Raw genomic sequence first — 19785 nt, forward strand, 5'->3', positions numbered from 1 at the left:
GATTTCCTCTTCGTTGTCATCTATTTGGCAGAGGATCCAAAACAATTTTTAAAAAATGGGCAAAAAGTATAAACGTATCGCTGACAAGAGACGTATGAGTAGTCCGGACCTGAGAGTGGGTGATTCTGTGTGGCTGTCCACAAGAAACATTAAGTTGAAGGTACCCTCTTGGAAGTTGGGGCCAAGGTTTATTGGGCCATACAAGATCTCTGCCATTATTAATCCGGTTGCTTTTCGTCTTGAACTTCCGCAGGCTTTGAAGATTCATAATGTGTTTCACAAGTCATTGCTGAAAAGATGTTAAAACTGCTGAACCGTCCTCCCTGCCACCACCTCCTGTCACGGTAGATGGTAATCTTGAGTTTCACATTGCCGTGTCTTGATATAAAATTGAGTCCCTCTATCAGACACCACATCAGAGGGAATGCCGTGTAGTTTCACGATGTTATCGACAAACACTTGAGCGAGAGTCTTGGCATTAGGTAAACCTGATAATGGTATAAAGTGTGCCATCTTGCTGACGCGGTCAACAACCACCAGAATCACAGTTTTCCCAGAAGAATTAGGCAAATCTGTGATAAAGTCCATGGACAAATAAGTCCAGGGTCAGGATGGGTTAGACAAGGGAAGTAGAGATCCTGAAGGCAGAGTATGAGCCACCTTAGCACGCGCACAGGTCTCACAAGCTGCAACATAGCCCTCAACACATTTACATAACGCTGGCCACCAGAATCTTCAAGAAATGAGATCCACAGTAGATCTGCTCTCAGGGTGTCCCGTGAGAACAGTATCGTGATGTTCCTTAAACACCTTGTGTCGTATTACATAGGAGGCAGTATTATAGTAGTTATATTCTTGTACATAGGAACAGTATTATAGTAGTTATATTCTTGTACATAGGAGCAGTATTATAGTAGTTATATTCTTGTACATAGGAACAGTATTATAGTAGTTATATTCTTGTACATAGGAGCAGTATTATAGTAGTTATATTCTTGTACATAGGAGGCAGTATTATAGTAGTTATATTCTTGTACATAGGAGCAGCATTATAGTAGTTATGTTCTTGTACATAAGAGGAGTATTATAGTAGTTATGTTCTTGTACATAAGAGGAGTATTATAGTAGTTATGTTCTTGTACATAAGAGGAGTATTATAGTAGTTATATTCTTGTACATAGGAGGCAGTATTATAGTAGTTATATTCTTGTACATAGGAGCAGCATTATAGTAGTTATATTCTTGTACACAGAAGCAGTATTATAGTAGTTATATTCTTGTACATAGGAGCAGTATTATAGTAGTTATATTCTTGTACATAGGCAGTATTATAGTAGTTATATTCTTGTACATAGGAGCAGTATTATAGTAGTTATATTCTTGTACATAGGCAGTATTATAGTAGTTATATTCTTGTACATAGGAGGCAGTGTTATAGTAGTTATATTCTTGTACATAGGAGCAGTATTATAGTAGTTATTTTCTTGTGCATAGGAGCAGTATTATAGTAGTTATATTCTTGTACATAGGAGCAGTATTATAGTAGTTATATTCTTGTACATATGAGGCAGTATTATAGTAGTTATATTCTTGTACATAGGAGCAGCATTATAGTAGTTATATTCTTGTACACAGAAGCAGTATTATAGTAGTTATGTTCTTGTACACAGAAGCAGTATTATAGTAGTTATATTCTTGTACATAGGAGGCAGTATTATAGTAGTTATGTTCTTGTACACAGAAGCAGTATTATAGTAGTTATATTCCTGTACATAGGACCAGTATTATAGTAGTTATATTCTTGTACATAGGAGCAGTATTATAGTAGTTATATTCCTGTACATAGGAGCAGTATTATAGTAGTTATATTCTTGTACATAGGAGCAGTATTATAGTAGTTATATTCCTGTACATAGGAGCAGTATTATAGTAGTTACAGACGTGGACAAAATTGTTGGTACCCTTTGGTCAATGAAAGAAAAAGTCACAATGGTCACAGAAATAACTTTAATCTGACAAAAGTAATAATAAATTAAAATTCTATAAATGTTAACCAATGAAAGTCAGACATTGTTTTTCAACCATGCTTCAACAGAATTATGTAAAAAAATAAACTCATGAAACAGGCATGGACAAAAATGATGGTACCCCTAGAAAACACAGAACATAATGTGACCAAAGGGACATGTTAATTCAAGGTGTGTCCACTAATTAGCATCACAGGTGTCTACAACCTTGTAATCAGCCATTGGGCCTATATATATGGCTCCAGGTAATCACTGTGTTGTTTGGTGATATGGTGTGTACCACACTCGACATGGACCAGAGGAAGCAAAGGAAAGAGCTGTCTCAAGAGATCAGAAAGAAAATTATAGACAAGCATGTTAAAGGTAAAGGCTATAAGACCATCTCCAAGCAACTAGATGTTCCTGTGAGTACAGTTGCACATATTATTCATAAGTTTAAGATCCATGGGACTGTAGCCAACCTCCCTGGACGTGGCCGCAGGAGGAAAATTGATGACAAATCTAAGAGACGGATAATCCGAATGGTAACAAAAGAGCCTAGAAAGACTTCTAAAGAGATTCAAGGTGAACTTCATGCTCAAGGAACATCAGTGTCAGATCGCACCATCCGTCGTTGTTTGAGCCAAAGTGGACTACATGGGAGACGACCAAGGAGGACACCATTGTTGAAAACGAATCATAAAAAAGCAAGACTGGAATATGCCAAACTACATGTTGACAAGCCACAAAGCTTCTGGGAGAATGTCCTGTGGACAGATGAGACAAAAATCGAAGTTTTTGCCAAGGCACATCAGCTGTATGTTCACAGACGAAAAAATGAAGCATATCAAGAAAAGAACACTGTCCCTACTGTGAAACATGGAGGAGGCTCTGTTATGTTCTGGGGCTGCTTTGCTGCGTCTGGCACAGGGTGTCTTGAATCTGTGCAGGGTACAATGAAATCTCAAGACTATCAAGGAATTCTAGAGAGAAATGTACTAGCCAGTGTCAGAAAGCTTGGTCTCAGTCGCAGGTCATGGGTCTTGCAACAGGACAATGACCCAAAACACACCGCTAAAAACACCCAAGAATGGCTAAGAGGAAAAAATTGGACTATTCTAAAGTGGCCTTCTATGAGCCCTGACCTCAATCCTATTGAGCATCTTTGGAAGGAGCTGAAACATGCAGTCTGGAAAAGGCACCCTTCAAACCGGACACAACTGGAGCAGTTTGCTCATGAGGAGTGGGCCAAAATACCTGCTGAGAGGTGCAGATGTCTCATTGACAGTTACAGGAAGCGTTTGATTGCAGTGATTGCCTCAAAAGGTTGCGCAACAAAATATTAAGTTAGGGGTACCATCATTTTTGTCCATGCCTGTTTCATGAGTTTATTTTTTTACATAATTCTGTTGAAGCATGGTTGAAAAACAATGTCTGACTTTCATTGGTTAACATTTATAGAATTTTAATTTATTATTACTTTTGTCAGATTAAAGTTATTTCTGTGACCATTGTGACTTTTTCTTTCATTGACCAAAGGGTACCAACAATTTTGTCCACGTCTGTATATTCTTGTACATAGGAGGCAGTATTATAGTAGTTATATTCCTGTACATAGGAGCAGTATTATAGTAGTTATATTCTTGTACATAGGAGGCAGTATTATAGTAGTTATATTCCTGTACATAGGAGCAGTATTATAGTAGTTATATTCTTGTACATAGGAGGCAGTATTATAGTAGTTATATTCTTGTACATAGGAGCAGTATTATAGTAGTTATATTCTTGTACATAGGAGCAGTATTATAGTACATATATTCTTGTACATAGGAGGCAGTATTATAGTAGTTATATTCTTGTACATAGGAGGAGTATTATAGTAGTTATATTCTTGTACATAGGAGCAGTATTATAGTAGTTATATTTCTAACCAAATCTCGTTTTATTAAGAGTGCAGATGGGCAGATAAAGGCAGATATCAGTACATAACCATATGCAAATGGCACTGAGTAAGCAAGTACAAATATTCTTGCAGGCCATTGCAAAATAACGGAGATCGTAAATACAAATATGGTAAGACATTCAATGAGAAGAGAAGAAGACATACATGGGTGAGAAAGAAGGGGGGGGGGGGGAGATTCTTCCACATCACCAAAAGTTACGATAGTTTCTTCAAGGGCGCCACAATTTGAGAAATTAGGAGTGCAAATGGGATTCCCAGTGGGCCAATTCTTCAAATCTGAACAATTGGTCAGTTTTCTCGGTCCACATCAACATTGAAGGAGGAGAGTCATTCTTCCAAAGAAGGGGTATCAATAATCGGGCTGCTGTTAGGAACATAGGCGGGAGACTAGATTTAGATGGTGTAAGAAAATCGTTAGGACACCAAAAGAGAACCAGTTTTGCATCTAGGCAAATGCGAGCAGAGCATATCCGATTAATTGTGGTCTCTAATTGGGTCCAGAAAGGTCGGATTTTACTGCAAAACCACCATAGATGCGACAAGGAGCCAACTTCTGTTCCTCACCTCCAGCACTGCTCAGGGATCTCTGGATTAAGTCTGTGCAGAAATTCTGGCGTTTTGTACCAACGCGTAAGCAGTTTGTACGAATTCTCCTGAATTTTGATACAACGGTTGAAGCCATGAGCATGAGATAAGATAAAGGCTTTTTCTGGTTCGGATAGATGGATTGAGAGCTCTTTTTCCCAGGCAGATATAAAGTGCAGTGCTGGAGGAGCAGAAGAGAGCAACTCCATGTAAAGTGTCGAGAGGTGTTTTTTGGGGGGATTTTGGACACACAAAGCTTTTTTTCCAACCAAGTAGGCGTGTCAGAAATGGGGGGGGGGGGCAAGTTAAGAACTTTGACATCTCGGTTAAATGCTAAGGTAGAGAGGAAGAAGAGGGCTTTGACTCTAGGTAGAGTGTGGATCTTGTCCCATGCCAAGTCCCCAGATGGAGATGTAATGTCTTGTAGGGTGAGGTCAGACAGCAGGCGCCAAACTCCAGTAGGCCTAAGTATATCGGGATGGATGTAATTCTGTAGTAGGTGAAGGGGGAAGTGAGGGCTATAGTAGTTATATTCGTGTACATGGGAGCAGTATTATAGTAGTTATATTCCTGTACATAGGAGGCAGTATTATAGTAGTTATGTTCTTGTACATAGGAGCAGTATTATAGTAGTTATATTCTTGTACATAGGAGCAGTATTATAGTAGTTATATTCTTGTACATAGGAGGCAGTATTATAGTAGTTATATTCTTGTACATAGGAGCGGTATTATAATAGTTATATTCTTGTACATAGGAGCGGTATTATAGTAGTTATATTCTTGTACATAGGAGGCAGTATTATAGTAGTTATATTCCTGTACATAGGAGGCAGTATTATAGTAGTTATATTCCTGTACATAGGAGGCAGTATTATAGTAGTTATATTCTTGTACATAGGAGGCAGTATTATAGTAGTTATATTCTTGTACATAGGAGCAGTATTATAGCAGTTATATTCTTGTACATAGGAGCAGTATTATAGTAGGTATATTCTTGTACATAGGAGCAGTATTATAGTAGTTATATTCCTGTACATAGGAGCAGTATTATAGTAGTTATAGTCTTGTACATAGGAGCAGTATTATAGTAGTTATATTCTTGTACATAGGAGGCAGTATTATAGTAGATATATTCTTGTACATAGGAGGCAGTATTATAGTAGTTATATTCGTGTACATAGGAGGCAGTATTATAGTAGATATATTCTTGTACATAGGAGGCAGTATTATAGTAGTTATATTCTTGTACATAGGAGGCAGTATTATAGTAGTTATATTCTTGTACATAGGAGGCAGTATTATAGTAGTTATATTCTTGTACATAGGAGGCAGTAGTAAAGTAGATATATTCTTGTACATAGGAGGCAGTATTATAGTAGTTATATTCTTGTACATAGGAGCAGTATTATAGTAGTTATATTCCTGTACATAGGAGGCAGTATTATAGTAGTTATATTCCTGTACATAGGAGCAGTATTATAGTAGTTATATTCCTGTACATAGGAGCAGTATTATAGTAGTTATATTCTAGTACATAGGAGGCAGTATTATAGTAGTTATATTCTTGTACATAGGAGCAGTATTATAGTAGTTATATTCTTGTACATAGGAGCAGTATTATAGTAGTTATATACTTGTACATAGGAGCAGTATTATAGTAGTTATATTCCTGTACATAGGAGCAGTATTATAGTAGTTATAGTCTTGTATATTGGAGCAGTATTATAGTAGTTATATTCTTGTACATAGGAGCAGTATTATAGTAGTTATATACTTGTACATAGGAGCAGTATTATAGTAGTTATATTCCTGTACATAGGAGCAGTATTATAGTAGTTATAGTCTTGTATATTGGAGCAGTATTATAGTAGTTATATTCTTGTACATAGGAGCAGTATTATAGTAGTTATATTCCTGTACATAGGAGCAGTATTATAGTAGTTATATTCTTGTACATAGGAGCAGTATTATAGTAGGTATATTCTTGTACATAGGAGCAGTATTATAGTAGTTATATTCCTGTACATAGGAGGCAGTATTATAGTAGTTATATTCTTGTACATAGGAGCGGTATTATAGTAGTTATATTCTTGTACATAGGAGGCAGTATTATAGTAGTTATATTCTTGTACATAGGAGCAGTATTATAGTAGTTATATTCTTGTACATAGGAGCAGTATTATAGCAGTTATATTCTTGTACATAGGAGCAGTATTATAGTAGTTATATTCTTGTACATAGGAGCAGTATTATAGTAGTTATAGTCTTGTACATAGGAGCAGTATTATAGTAGTTATATTCTTGTACATAGGAGGCAGTATTATAGTAGATATATTCTTGTACATAGGAGGCAGTATTATAGTAGTTATATTCGTGTACATAGGAGGCAGTATTATAGTAGTTATATTCTTGTACATAGGAGGCAGTATTATAGTAGTTATATTCTTGTACATAGGAGGCAGTAGTAAAGTAGATATATTCTTGTACATAGGAGGCAGTATTATAGTAGTTATATTCTTGTACATAGGAGCAGTATTATAGTAGTTATATTCCTGTACATAGGAGGCAGTATTATAGTAGTTATATTCCTGTACATAGGAGCAGTATTATAGTAGTTATATTCCTGTACATAGGAGCAGTATTATAGTAGTTATATTCTAGTACATAGGAGCAGTATTATAGTAGTTATATTCTTGTACATAGGAGCAGTATTATAGTAGTTATATTCTTGTACATAGGAGCAGTATTATAGTAGTTATATACTTGTACATAGGAGCAGTATTATAGTAGTTATATTCCTGTACATAGGAGCAGTATTATAGTAGTTATAGTCTTGTATATTGGAGCAGTATTATAGTAGTTATATTCTTGTACATAGGAGCAGTATTATAGTAGTTATATACTTGTACATAGGAGCAGTATTATAGTAGTTATATTCCTGTACATAGGAGCAGTATTATAGTAGTTATAGTCTTGTATATTGGAGCAGTATTATAGTAGTTATATTCTTGTACATAGGAGCAGTATTATAGTAGTTATATTCCTGTACATAGGATCAGTATTATAGTAGTTATATTCTTGTACATAGGAGCAGTATTATAGTAGGTATATTCTTGTACATAGGAGCAGTATTATAGTAGTTATATTCCTGTACATAGGAGGCAGTATTATAGTAGTTATATTCTTGTACATAGGAGCGGTATTATAGTAGTTATATTCTTGTACATAGGAGGCAGTATTATAGTAGTTATATTCCTGTACATAGGAGGCAGTATTATAGTAGTTATATTCCTGTACATAGGAGGCAGTATTATAGTAGTTATATTCTTGTACATAGGAGCAGTATTATAGCAGTTATATTCTTGTACATAGGAGCAGTATTATAGTAGGTATATTCTTGTACATAGGAGCAGTATTATAGTAGTTATATTCTTGTACATAGAAGCAGTATTATAGTAGTTATATTCTTGTACATAGAAGGCAGTATTATAGTAGTTATATTCTTGTACATAGAAGCAGTATTATAGTAGTTATATTCCTGTACATAGGAGCAGTATTATAGTAGTTATATTCTTGTACATAGGAGCAGTATTATAGTACATATATTCTTGTACATAGGAGGCAGTATTATAGTAGTTATATTCTTGTACATAGGAGGAGTATTATAGTAGTTATATTCTTGTACATAGGAGCAGTATTATAGTAGTTATATTTCTAACCAAATCTCGTTTTATTAAGAGTGCAGATGGGCAGATAAAGGCAGATATCAGTACATAACCATATGCAAATGGCACTGAGTAAGCAAGTACAAATATTCTTGCAGGCCATTGCAAAATAACGGAGATCGTAAATACAAATATGGTAAGACATTCAATGAGAAGAGAAGAAGACATACATGGGTGAGAAAGAAGGGGGGGGGGGGGGGAGATTATTCCACATCACCAAAAGTTACGATAGTTTCTTCAAGGGCGCCACAATTTGAGAAATTAGGAGTGCAAATGGGATTCCCAGTGGGCCAATTCTTCAAATCTGAACAATTGGTCAGTTTTCTCGGTCCACATCAACATTGAAGGAGGAGAGTCATTCTTCCAAAGAAGGGGTATCAATAATCGGGCTGCTGTTAGGAACATAGGCGGGAGACTAGATTTAGATGGTGTAAGAGAATCGTTAGGACACCAAAAGAGAACCAGTTTTGCATCTAGGCAAATGCGAGCAGAGCATATCCGATTAATTGTGGTCTCTAATTGGGTCCAGAAAGGTCGGATTTTACTGCAAAACCACCATAGATGCGACAAGGAGCCAACTTCTGTTCCTCACCTCCAGCACTGCTCAGGGATCTCTGGATTAAGTCTGTGCAGAAATTCTGGCGTTTTGTACCAACGCGTAAGCAGTTTGTACGAATTCTCCTGAATTTTGATACAACGGTTGAAGCCATGAGCATGAGATAAGATAAAGGCTTTTTCTGGTTCGGATAGATGGATTGAGAGCTCTTTTTCCCAGGCAGATATAAAGTGCAGTGCTGGAGGAGCAGAAGAGAGCAACTCCATGTAAAGTGTCGAGAGGTGTTTTTTGGGGGGATTTTGGACACACAAAGCTTTTTTTCCAACCAAGTAGGCGTGTCAGAAATGGGGGGGGGGGGGCAAGTTAAGAACTTTGACATCTCGGTTAAATGCTAAGGTAGAGAGGAAGAAGAGGGCTTTGACTCTAGGTAGAGTGTGGATCTTGTCCCATGCCAAGTCCCCAGATGGAGATGTAATGTCTTGTAGGGTGAGGTCAGACAGCAGGCGCCAAACTCCAGTAGGCCTAAGTATATCGGGATGGATGTAATTTCATGATTTTCCTATTCCATGACGTAAAGTCATGATTTTATTAAAGACACGGAGGCGAGTATTGCTTTAACTCTCTTTACTGTTACCATAGCAGCAAAGAATGAACCAATCAATCAAAAGAAGAAACCATAGCAACCAAACTCCTCCCCACTATCCCAGTATATAATGCCTCCACACTCTGGGATCATCCTCTTTCTTTCAGCGGCTACACCGACCGCAGACTTCACCGGAAACCGGCTCTTCCCGAACCAACCAACATCCCGGAACCGAAACCGACCGGGAAAACCCGGACTTCACCGAACACGTAAGCGGCAACAGCGCCAACTGGACCAGGAACTCCAGAAGAGTGACCGTTCAACCTGCAGGATGAAACAAAACACGAGGTAACATCGCATGATCATGGCACGAAATAAGAACATTCACATCCAGGAATGCAATCCTAACATGACATACAATAATGTGTGTAAACGAAACAAATACAATAGCGTCACTAATCACCAACAAAGGGGTGGGAAGGGAGGGCAATACTCGCCTCCGTGTCTTTAATAAAATCATGACTTTACGTCATGGAATAGGAAAATCATGAAATTTTATGACAAGACACGGAGGCTCCTATTGCAAGTTCAAAGCTGAGAAATGACCGAATGAAAAGCATGCGATTCGGGACGAAAGTAAAATTCACGGAAGGTGGATACTCTGGACCAATCCGCTAGGCGCATCACATCTTCCAGACGGGCCCCCGCGACCGACATGGATGTAGCTGAAGCACTGCGCACCGAATGAGCCGTAAAAATAGCGGTGTCCACCCCAGCCAGACCCAAAATCTCTTTGACCCATCGAGAAAGGGTAACACTAGAGACGGGGGCATAGGGCCTCCGAAAAGAAATAAACAAATTAGGAGACGTAGAGACACGTAAGGAAACGGTCCGAGACTCGTACTCCTGAAGGCATGCAACCGGACATAACAGAGGCGACTGTCGGAAAGCTGGGTAGGAAACAGAGCGAATGTTAGTCTTAGTGCGTCTCGAAATGTTAAAGAGAACCCCATCCGGAGTAAAGGATCGCGCATCGAAATCCAGGGCCCGGACGTCAGACACCCGTTTACAAGAAATGAGGCATAAGAGCGTAACCAACTTAGCTGATAAGTGTCGTAGAGATAACTGATCATTAGAAGACCAAGAAAGCAGAAAGTTCAAGACTAAACTAACATCCCAAGTAGCAGAAAAACGAGGCCTGGGGGGGCGAGACAGACGAGAGCCCTTTAACAAGCGGCACACAAGAGGATGTTGTCCCGCAGGACAACCCTCAAAACCCCCGTGGCGTGACGATATGGCCGACCTATACAAATTAATCGTACGATAGGCCTTACCGGAATCGTATAAGGAGGACAAAAATGACAGAACCGACATCACAGGTGCTCGAATGGGATCCAGATCCCGCTCTCCGCACCAGCGAGCCCAAGAGTCCCAGGCGGCTCGGTAAGCACGTCTGGTACCCGGGGCCCATGCGTTTTCCAATAGGAAAACAGTCGTTTCCGAAACCCCAGACAGCGCGTTGGGACACCCGAGATTCTGCAGGCGAGAAGACGGAGTAAACGTGACTGGATGAGGGGATGGGACTCCCCCAAAGGGTCCCTCAAGAGACATGGGAGGTCCGGGAGGAGAAGCGGAGTGTCCACCAACAGGTCTAGAACTATCGGGAACCATGGCTGAGACCGCCAGAGAGGAATGACAAGGATCAACTCGGCCCGCTGGCGTTGAACCTGAAGAAGAACCCTGGGAATCAAGGCAAACGGAGGGAACGCATACATCAGCGTACTCCCCCACTGCTGAAGAAAAGCGTCTACCGCCTCCGCCAACGGATCCGGTCGCCAACTGAAGAACCTGGAGGTCTGGGCGTTCAAGCGGTTCGCGAATAAATCCACCGAAGGAGGACCCCAACGTGATGACAAAGCTAGGAACACCTCCTCGTCTAGCTTCCAGTCGCTGGAATCCGAAAAGTAGCGTGAATTCCAATCCGCCACCACATTGCGGAGTCCAGGAAGATGTTCCGCAATCACTACGATACCCCTGGAGAGGCAGAACTCCCAAAAGTCCTGCGCCAGGTACGTCAGAACCGAAGAGCGCGTGCCGCCCATCCCGTTGACATATCGAACTGCGGACACGTTGTCCATCCGCAGTCTGATACAGGTCGTGACTGTGCCGTTGGCGAAACTGCGAATCGCCAAAGACCCTGCCAATAGTTCCAGGCCATTGATATGGAGACGAGACTCCTCCGGTGACCACGGGCCCCCGGTGGAAATCCCGTTGCAGTGTGCCCCCCAACCGTGCAAGCTGGCGTCGGATTCGATAACCAGGTCTGGCAAAGGTCCCAGTAAAGCTTTGCCATTCCAGACGGACAGATTCTGGATCCACCAGTGCAACTCGTCCCTCGTCTCCGAGTCCAGAGTGACCAAGTCTGAGTACGTGGACCCCGCCTGAAGATGGGCAATCTTGAGTCTCTGGAGAGCCCGATAATGTAAGGGTGCCGGGAAAATGGCCTGGATAGAGGCCGCCAGGAGACCAATCAGGCGTGCCAAGTGTCGCAGAGACAATTGCGGCCGAAGAAGCGCATGGCGCAGCTCCTTGCGGATGGAGCGGACCTTGGCTACAGGGAGGTGAAGGGACAGGGACAAAGAATCTACCCTGAAACCCAGGAATTCCATAGAAGTCGCCGGGATGAGGCAAGACTTCTCGTGGTTTAAGATGAACCCCAACCGGGAAAGGAGGCCGGTGGTCATGGAAAGATGGGACCGGAGAAGGGATGGAGTCTGCGCCATGATAAGGATATCGTCGAGGTAAATTATCATGCGCACCCCTCTGCTGCGGAGCCAAGACACCACCGGTTTCATCACCTTGGTAAAGCACCAAGGAGCCGACGAGAGACCGAACGGCAGGCACGTGAAACGCCAAAGCTGGTCTCCCCAAGGAAAACACAGCAGGTCCCTGGAGGTCGCAGCCACCGGAACCGTAAGATACGCATCTTTGAGGTCCAGTTTGACCATCCAATCGCCCGGCAGAAGCATGTCTCTCAAAAGATGGATGCCTTCCATCTTGAAATGTCGGTATCGAACCAGTGAATTGAGGGCTTTCAAATTGATAACGGGGCGCATCTGGCCGCCTTTCTTCCGGACTAGGAACATTCCGCTGATCACCTCGGCGGAGTGAGGGGAGGCGGGTTCTATTGCCTTTTTGTGGACTAACTCCACCAGCTCCCTGTGTAAAAGACGTAGCAAAGGGCCGGATAGGTGTATGGGGCGGGGAGCAGGCAGCAGGTTTGGTGGAGCCACCAAGTCTATGGTGAAACCCCTGACGGACTGGAGCACCCATTGGTCTGAGGTGATCTCGGACCAGGCATGGGAAAAGAAACGGAGTCTGCCCCCGACACAACCTGTTGAAGAAAGCAAAGGTAGAATGGGTTGGGCACTCACCAACTGGTCGGCGGTAGGAGGGAGCTCCTCGGTAACTTCTGGACCGTCCTGAAGCGCCCCTGGACGGGAAGAAGGAGGGCTGGTGCCTGGGATCCTGGAGGGAGGATCGATAACTGAAGGAGCCTCGTCCCGTCCCACGGGAATGGAAATCAGACCGGCCGGACAGGCGGCCCCTAGAACTGCCGGCCCTACTGGAAAAACGGTTGTTAAATACACGTTTCATAGATGTTTGGGCTTTGTCCAAAGCCGTAAAGGCCCCGACGTATCTGCCCAGCTCTTTGATAAAAGAGTCTCCAAACAAAAGACCCTGGGCGTTCTTGCCCGACTCAGACAATGCTAGGTTGGAGAGCTTTGGCTCCACCTTCATCAGGATGGCTTTACGCCGTTCTATGGCTAGGGACGTGTTTACGTTGCCCGCGATGCAGATGGCCCTCTGGACCCATCCCGCCAATTCGACCGGGTCAACAGTTCTGCCCTCCGCTTTGGCGGACTCCGCCATGTCGAAGATCCTGGCGAGGGGACCTGTGATGTCCAGGAGCTTATCTTGAACGGCCCGCAGAGCGGAGTCTAAGCCTTTCTTTGGGTTAAATTTGGTCTTGGTAAGGAATTGGACCATCTTCGGGTCCACCGTAGGCGTCTCACACACCTTATTGGGTATTAAAGGGCGGGGGCATTCCGCACGCAATTTGTTGCGGGACTCCTTGCTTAGAGGAGTACGTATTTTTTCTTCCAAGTAGAGTGCCACCTGAGTGGTGGGGAGCCATTCCGCGGAGCGGGGATGATGGAGTTCATCCGGATTGAAAAGAGGAGCGCCCAGGGAGTCGACCAGGAGGTCGCCCGGTAGCACCTGGTTTTCGTGTGCGGGTACCGCTGGGGTGGGCGGTCTGGGGTCAGGAAATAAGTCAAGAGGATCAACCTCAACGTCCTCAAGCTCCTCTAGAGAGTCATACAGTGACTCGTTCTGAGCCTCCTCGTTCGATTCCCTTTCGGAATCAGACCGTGGCTCAGGCATAGTCCTGGCCGTTTTCCATGCGCGAGATCGTTCTGCCTGTCGCGTGCAGGCTCTTTTCCGCGGGACAACCGCGTGGTCACGTGATGGATTACCATCGGTTCTAACGGTTCTGGAGGCAGATGGCCTGGCAAGGTCCAACGCTGGGTCCGAAACGGACCTAGTGGGATGTGCGCATAAGGCCTGAGAAATGGATTGCGAGAGTGCTGAGGACATAGAGCCCATAGCAGCCGTGATCGCATCCGAGATAGACTGCTGCAGCGCAGCATTTTGCAGCCCATGAGGCTCATCATTGCGGCTGGGGGCAGTGGAGGGGACAGGGGGGGTAGTAGGGGCATCCTGCCTAGAGGAGGAACTACGGCGCGACATGTCTGAAAGTGGTAGGAGTTAGTCACCCCAGACCACAAGAACTTGATACACCTGGAAGAAAAAGAAAGAAAACAATGAGGGCCAGAGTCTGGATAAAGAAAACAGGGGGGCCGTCGATGGGGAAGACTCTTACCGGAGGTAAACCAAGCAGCAAATGCCGAGAGGAGCTGGGAGACTCGTGGGGAAGTTGGCGCGCAGCCCTGTGGTGTACGCCGAGATATCGCGGGATCGCGCGGGCGAAAGAGAGGGCGGGACGTGAGGTAGAGTTGCCGCCGATAGAACGACTCCCAGGAAGATGGCGGCCGAAGTCTCGGAGATCGCGAGACTTCGGCCGAGCGCAGAAGAGGGGAACCAAGATGGCGCCCGAAATCTCGCCGATCGCGAGACTTCGGGCGGAGCGAAGAGCGGTGAAGGATATACACCGGAAAACCGGGAGGTAGGAGAGAAGGGGGGGAAGGCGGCGAAAAAGGTGTTGGGAGGAAAAACCACAACAACAAAAGGCGCGGACAACCGAGTGGGTAAATAAACAGGGACAGACAGACAAAAGAGAAAGCTGTATAAATAAGGTAACGTTGCCAAGGCAACTAAGGAGGTCAGAATCCAGAAAGTGAAATGAATAATTCAGAAAAGGAACCAAAGAAATTCAATAACGTTCATAAATACAATGCTGAAATACAGGCTACTTATCTGCTAAGGTAGCAGCAAAGAAAGAGGATGATCCCAGAGTGTGGAGGCATTATATACTGGGATAGTGGGGAGGAGTTTGGTTGCTATGGTTTCTTCTTTTGATTGATTGGTTCATTCTTTGCTGCTATGGTAACAGTAAAGAGAGTTAAAGCAATACTCGCCTCCGTGTCTTGTCATAAAATTCTGTAGTAGGTGAAGGGGGAAGTGAGGGCTATAGTAGTTATATTCGTGTACATGGGAGCAGTATTATAGTAGTTATATTCCTGTACATAGGAGGCAGTATTATAGTAGTTATGTTCTTGTACATAGGAGCAGTATTATAGTAGTTATATTCTTGTACATAGGAGCAGTATTATAGTAGTTATATTCTTGTACATAGGAGGCAGTATTATAGTAGTTATATTCTTGTACATAGGAGCGGTATTATAATAGTTATATTCTTGTACATAGGAGCGGTATTATAGTAGTTATATTCTTGTACATAGGAGGCAGTATTATAGTAGTTATATTCCTGTACATAGGAGCAGTATTATAGTAGTTATATTCCTGTACATAGGAGCAGTATTATAGTAGTTATATTCTTGTACATAGGAGGCAGTATTATAGTAGTTATATTCTTGTACATAGGAGCAGTATTATAGCAGTTATATTCTTGTACATAGGAGCAGTATTATAGTAGTTATATTCTTGTACATAGGAGCAGTATTATAGTAGTTATATTCTGTACATAGGAGCAGTATTATAGTAGTTATATTCTTGTACATAGGAGCAGTATTATAGTAGTTATATTCTTGTACATAGGAGGCAGTATTATAGTAGTTATATTCTTGTACATAGGAGGCAGTATTATAGTAGTTATATTCTTGTACATAGGAGCAGTATTATAGTAGTTATATTCTTGTACATAGGAGCAGTATTATAGTAGTTATATTCTTGTACATAGGAGCAGTATTATAGTAGTTATATTCTTGTACATAGGAGCAGTATTATAGTAGTTATATTCTTGTACATAGGAGCAGTATTATAGTAGTTATATTCTTGTACATAGGAGCAGTATTATAGTAGTTATATTCCTGTACATAGGAGCAGTATTATAGTAGTTATATTCTGTACATAGGAGCAGTATTATAGTAGTTATATTCTTGTACATAGGAGCAGTATTATAGTAGTTATATTCTTGTACATAGGAGCAGTATTATAGTAGTTATATTCTTGTACATAGGAGCAGTATTATAGTAGTTATATTCTTGTACATAGGAGGCAGTATTATAGTAGTTATATTCTTGTACATAGGAGCAGTATTATAGTAGTTATATTCTTGTACATAGGAGCAGTATTATAGTAGTTATATTCTTGTACATAGGAGCAGTATTATAGTAGTTATATTCTTGTACATAGGAGCAGTATTATAGTAGTTATATTCTTGTACATAGGAGCAGTATTATAGTAGTTATATTCTTGTACATAGGAGCAGTATTATAGTAGTTATATTCTTGTACATAGGAGCAGTATTATAGTAGTTATATTCTTGTACATAGGAGCAGTATTATAGTAGTTATATTCTTGTACATAGGAGCAGTATTATAGTAGTTATATTCTTGTACATAGGAGCAGTATTATAGTAGTTATATTCTTGTACATAGGAGCAGTATTATAGTAGTTATATTCTTGTACATAGGAGCAGTATTATAGTAGTTATATTCTTGTACATAGGAGCAGTATTATAGTAGTTATATTCTTGTACATAGGAGCAGTATTATAGTAGTTATATTCTTGTACATAGGAGCAGTATTATAGTAGTTATATTCTTGTACATAGGAGCAGTATTATAGTAGTTATATTCTTGTACATAGGAGCAGTATTATAGTAGTTATATTCTTGTACATAGGAGCAGTATTATAGTAGTTATATTCTTGTACATAGGAGCAGTATTATAGTAGTTATATTCTTGTACATAGGAGCAGTATTATAGTAGTTATATTCTTGTACATAGGAGCAGTATTATAGTAGTTATATTCTTGTACATAGGAGGCAGTATTATAGTAGTTATATTCTTGTACATAGGAGCAGTATTATAGTAGTTATATTCTTGTACATAGGAGGCAGTATTATAGTAGTTATATTCTTGTACATAGGAGCAGTATTATAGTAGTTATATTCTTGTACATAGGAGCAGTATTATAGTAGTTATATTCTTGTACATAGGAGCAGTATTATAGTAGTTATATTCTTGTACATAGGAGCAGTATTATAGTAGTTATATTCTTGTACATAGGAGCAGTATTATAGTAGTTATATTCTTGTACATAGGAGCAGTATTATAGTAGTTATATTCTTGTACATAGGAGCAGTATTATAGTAGTTATATTCTTGTACATAGGAGCAGTATTATAGTAGTTATATTCTTGTACATAGGAGCAGTATTATAGTAGTTATATTCTTGTACATAGGAGCAGTATTATAGTAGTTATATTCTTGTACATAGGAGCAGTATTATAGTAGTTATATTCTTGTACATAGGAGCAGTATTATAGTAGTTATATTCTTGTACATAGGAGCAGTATTATAGTAGTTATATTCTTGTACATAGGAGCAGTATTATAGTAGTTATATTCTTGTACATAGGAGCAGTATTATAGTAGTTATATTCTTGTACATAGGAGCAGTATTATAGTAGTTATATTCTTGTACATAGGAGCAGTATTATAGTAGTTATATTCTTGTACATAGGAGCAGTATTATAGTAGTTATATTCTTGTACATAGGAGCAGTATTATAGTAGTTATATTCTTGTACATAGGAGCAGTATTATAGTAGTTATATTCTTGTACATAGGAGCAGTATTATAGTAGTTATATTCTTGTACATAGGAGCAGTATTATAGTAGTTATATTCTTGTACATAGGAGGCAGTATTATAGTAGTTATATTCTTGTACATAGGAGCAGTATTATAGTAGTTATATTCTTGTACATAGGAGCAGTATTATAGTAGTTATATTCTTGTACATAGGAGCAGTATTATAGTAGTTATATTCTTGTACATAGGAGCAGTATTATAGTAGTTATATTCTTGTACATAGGAGCAGTATTATAGTAGTTATATTCTTGTACATAGGAGCAGTATTATAGTAGTTATATTCTTGTACATAGGAGCAGTATTATAGTAGTTATATTCTTGTACATAGGAGCAGTATTATAGTAGTTATATTCTTGTACATAGGAGCAGTATTATAGTAGTTATATTCTTGTACATAGGAGCAGTATTATAGTAGTTATATTCTTGTACATAGGAGCAGTATTATAGTAGTTATATTCTTGTACATAGGAGCAGTATTATAGTAGTTATATTCTTGTACATAGGAGGCAGTATTATAGTAGTTATATTCTTGTACATAGGAGGCAGTATTATAGTAGTATATTCTTGTACATAGGAGGCAGTATTATAGTAGTTATATTCTTGTACATAGGAGCAGTATTATAGTAGTTATATTCTTGTACATAGGAGCAGTATTATAGTAGTTATATTCTTGTACATAGGAGCAGTATTATAGTAGTTATATTCTTGTACATAGGAGCAGTATTATAGTAGTTATATTCTTGTACATAGGAGCAGTATTATAGTAGTTATATTCTTGTACATAGGAGCAGTATTATAGTAGTTATATTCTTGTACATAGGAGCAGTATTATAGTAGTTATATTCTTGTACATAGGAGCAGTATTATAGTAGTTATATTCCTTGTACATAGGAGCAGTATTATAGTAGTTATATTCTTGTACATAGGAGCAGTATTATAGTAGTTATATTCTTGTACATAGGAGCAGTATTATAGTAGTTATATTCTTGTACATAGGAGCAGTATTATAGTAGTTATATTCTTGTACATAGGAGCAGTATTATAGTAGTTATATTCTTGTACATAGGAGCAGTATTATAGTAGTTATATTCTTGTACATAGGAGGCAGTATTATAGTAGTTATATTCTTGTACATAGGGGCAGTATTATAGTAGTTATATTCTTGTACATAGGAGGCAGTATTATAGTAGTTATATTCGTGTACATAGGAGCAGTATTATAGTAGTTATATTCTTGTACATAGGAGCAGTATTATAGTAGTTATATTCTTGTACATAGGAATCAGTACATCTAGTAAGGGAACTGCACAGAGAATAGTGTAGTTCCTAGGTTAGAACGGAGCATTTGCAAGGACCTGTGAGGACATCATCACAGATCCTTTAACCCCCAACAGCATGGATTAGAACTGCACCATGGGATTTCCATTGAGACTAGAGTGCAGTGGTAAGAGGAGGTCCTCCCCTTTTCTCTTCATTTGTCCTCCATTCCCTGATTTACTCATATTTCACTCATATATAATACTGCAGACAGTTAAAACCACTATTACCTCAAGTATGTCACACACAGTGACCATAATGTATAACTGACTACATATGTCTGTACACACTGCATATATTATACCTTGTACGTCTCATATCAGTACACTACTATATATATATATACACACACTGCATATGCTATATAGTATAATGCAGTGTGTACAGATATATAGTATATACAGCAGCATGTGAGGTACGAGGTATAGTATATACAGCAGTGTACTGATGTATGAGGTATAATAGATGCAGTGTCTTCAGTCATATAGTATAAACAACAGCATACTGACATTTTAGGGGTACTAGGTGTAATAGAAGTAGTGTATACAGATATATAGTATATACAGCAATGTACTGACATGTGAGGTATGAGGTATAAATAACATCTTGTACACTTCTGTATGTGTATATAATATATATATATATATATATATACAGTACAGACCAAAAGTTTGGACACGCCTCCTCATTCA

At 40.0% G+C, this 19785-nt stretch overlaps 1 protein-coding gene across 1 annotated transcript in view; it reads right to left on the reverse strand.

Moving 5' to 3' along the window:
* LOC122920135 (1-aminocyclopropane-1-carboxylate synthase-like protein 1) overlaps positions 1-19785 on the reverse strand; it is a 98574-nt gene that overhangs the window by 66668 nt on the left and 12121 nt on the right. The gene's annotated exons all lie outside the window — the stretch shown is intronic.

This window comes from Bufo gargarizans, chromosome 10 (assembly GCF_014858855.1).
Source record: "Bufo gargarizans isolate SCDJY-AF-19 chromosome 10, ASM1485885v1, whole genome shotgun sequence".
NCBI lineage: Eukaryota > Metazoa > Chordata > Amphibia > Anura > Bufonidae > Bufo > Bufo gargarizans.